Source organism: Poecilia reticulata, linkage group LG19 (genome assembly GCF_000633615.1).
Source record: "Poecilia reticulata strain Guanapo linkage group LG19, Guppy_female_1.0+MT, whole genome shotgun sequence".
Lineage (NCBI taxonomy): Eukaryota > Metazoa > Chordata > Actinopteri > Cyprinodontiformes > Poeciliidae > Poecilia > Poecilia reticulata.
In genome coordinates, this window is record NC_024349.1 from 19,667,694 (window position 1) to 19,670,687 (window position 2,994).

At 43.0% G+C, this 2,994-nt stretch overlaps 1 protein-coding gene across 1 annotated transcript in view; it reads left to right on the forward strand.

The window, feature by feature from the left end:
- The first annotated feature begins 6 nt into the window (after positions 1-6).
- The window catches only part of ankfn1a (ankyrin repeat and fibronectin type III domain containing 1a), a 43,847-nt gene continuing 40,859 nt past the window's right edge, over positions 7-2,994 (forward strand). The window contains exon 1 of the mRNA XM_008437679.2: positions 7-25. The gene's annotated coding sequence lies outside the window, so the exon portion shown is untranslated. The remainder of the gene's footprint in view (positions 26-2,994) is intronic.

Consider the following 2,994-nt stretch of genomic DNA (forward strand, 5'->3'; position numbering starts at 1 on the left):
CTGCCTCCATCCGCCGCTCCGTCCAGTAAGTTCCCATCACCGAATCAGCTTTGGGTCGAATGAGATCTTCGGGGTGGGGCGTGACATGAGAGGAGGGAAAAAAAAAAGAATAAATTAACCAGAAAAAGCATGAGCAAATATTYCACCAACTTCACCAAGCCTTCGCCAGAGATAAAAGGGAGAGACTTTTAGCACCTAAAGCYACAGTGAGTAAGGAGGCAGAGTCTGGGGGAAGCAAAGTAAGAAAATAAAAAAGAAGGAAGTGTGACCTTGACTATTAAAAGTTGTAAAGTTCTTGGGCTGGATGTGATGAAAAACCCGGGGAGTTTTTTGTTTTTTTTTACAGGAGGCTAAGTGAACTGCGGTCATAGCAGGAGGTGGTTTAAACTTTCAGAACTGMAAATGACAAAGCGGCTGAAGCATCATGTTATGTGGCGCTGTGCGTAGCAAAAGCAGAGAAATCCATCAGTGAAACATGTTTTAATGAAACATCGAGCTTTGAAAACTCCGGCGGTAGATAAAAACAGGAATGCCGCATCTCTTTTATTCTCTGCTTGAGTATTTTACATATTACAGACTGCAACGTTGACGTCATTGTCGACGTTTCCTTCCGATGTCGAAGGCGAATCTATCATTCGTTTTAGTGTATTTGTGCGTTTTAAGTTAGAAAAGATGCAGAAAAGCTTTGGTTGCGTATGGCTGATTGGGTGTGGATATTTCAGAAAGCAGCTTGGGTGGACGGCGAGCGAGCTCTCCGYCTGAAAACCAGCGTCAGCAGCGCCGCTTGTTCTGTTCCGAGGTCCTCGGGGTTGGAACATCGGCTCCAGCTCTCCGTCACGACTCCCTTTCTTTCGCGAGCACTTCAGCCTTGAGCTGCGAGAGCGTGCGTGTGCTTCTGCACTCGGTGTGTCTGCAACAGTGGCGGAGGGCAGAGAGTGTGTGGGCGGGTGTGTTTAAATAAGCAGAGTGAAAACACGAGAGCCCCACATCCATTAACAAGTTCTCGCAGATTCCANGCTAATGTTAGCTTTCTAGCTAATTTTGACATAAAAACTATTTACCCTACTTTTTGGATTATGTTACCTAACAATCTTGATAGCATTAGCTTAGGTGCTATCATCATAAYGGCAGCATTTAAGCTAACATTAGCTTTCTAGCTAATTTTGACAAACCATAATTAGCTTCCTGAATGGATTAAGTTAAAATGTTTCTCAGCATGTTAGCAAAAACAATTATGATAATATCACTTTAGTAAGCATTAGCCTTTCAACTAATTTTGGTCTAAAAACTACTTACCCTACTTTTTGGATTATGTTAAAGTTACCCAACAATGCTAGCTTAAATGCTAGTATTATACAGCTAATTTTGACCCGTCTTTTCTTCTGTCCTTTCTTTAACAGGCTGATCYTTATAGCCTGACACGTCTTCACTCATTTTATTCCACGAAGACATTGAACTACTCTCCATCCCTCCTTTTGCAGACATCTCCCAGGCGTTATGACCCAACAGATGCAGAATCTGCAGTTGTCCCAGACTAGGAAGTGTCCCGGCGGGCCAACRTCACCGAGCGCCGCCAAGCGCCTCTACAGGAACCTATCGGAAAAGCTGCGGGGAAGCACCTCTTCCTTTGAAGATGCCTACTTCTTTGGAAAAACGGACCGCCTCCGGAAAGCCTCGGTGAGTTAAGCAGAGACGATGTTGAAAGCGGCTGCATGTGTCCTATTGATCGCTAAACACATRAACATCATTTGTTTTACATTTTCAGTACTTACAATTGTTGCTTTGCATGACTCAGTAGAAATAAAAAGGCAAGGCAGTAAAGGTGACGTCAACACTGGGAATATTCACTTTGCTCAGTAACCTGACAGATTTTGAATTATTCAAACRCAACAATCATCACTACAGAAACCTTTGACCATATTATCTCCAGGTTATTACAATCTAAAGAGTAAAGAAAACCTAATTCATTTAAAGCTGACAGAGTTATTCAATACGTCAGTCACTGACCTCCGTCAGCTTTCTCTGTCTGCGTAAATGTATTGTATGTGCCTTAATGAAATATTTCAAAGGAAGTTGCGTAATTAAACCTTAACCTTTTTTTGAACTTTCAAACAGCCTCTCAGTTTGTGAAGATTTTTAGAGAACAACCTTCTTCTGTTCTGTGGATAAAAATTCAAAATCCATATGAGCGTACTTGATAACTAATAGAAATGATCGGCTCCATCTACATCCCAAACCTCTTCTGTGGATAAAAGTGGCTGCAATGAGCTTCCTCTGTATGGTGTTCTGGCTCTGGAACCAAGAATAGGAGCTTCATCATCCAGGGACAACTTGGAGTAGAGCTAATGTTCATCTGACCAAACTCAAGGCCATGTCTCACTCGCCATAACTTTTTATGTGCTCCTCCAGACTCCAGACAGGCACACAAATTGAACTTTCAATTTTACTTCATCGATCAAATCAAAGCTACTTTTTATCTGTTTGCTGCCATTCGTCTCCACTTTTTTTTGCTGAATTTCACATATTTATGCAMAATCGACAGATTGCGACACTTTTTTTGCAGTACAGTTGTGAGTTTATTGCCAATTTTTCAAAGAAATGGCCACAGAATCCCATATGCAGGCTGCAGAATATCTTACTTCCACAACACTGCCACTGTAGTCTTAACTGATGTCACATTATTGTCCTTGATCGATCTGTAAATTAGCACCACAAAATCTCCTTTCGGTTCAGTGGAATGTTGAACCACTTTCTGAGGAGTTTCGACAACATCGATGTTGGAGGAAAACCCTGGAAAGCTGCAGGTYCGCTCGGCTCTCGGACCGAMGGATCAATAGCCGTCTCGTTCGCTGCTTCGCTGATCCTGTTAAGGGTGACGTCTGCAGAGCGMCAACTCTGCGACGATAACTGGATCTTTGAGCCACTGCCTTGGGTTGTGAGGAAGGTTGAAACCTACCGTCGCCACTGCTTAGAGGCGCGGTGTCATGCTCAGCG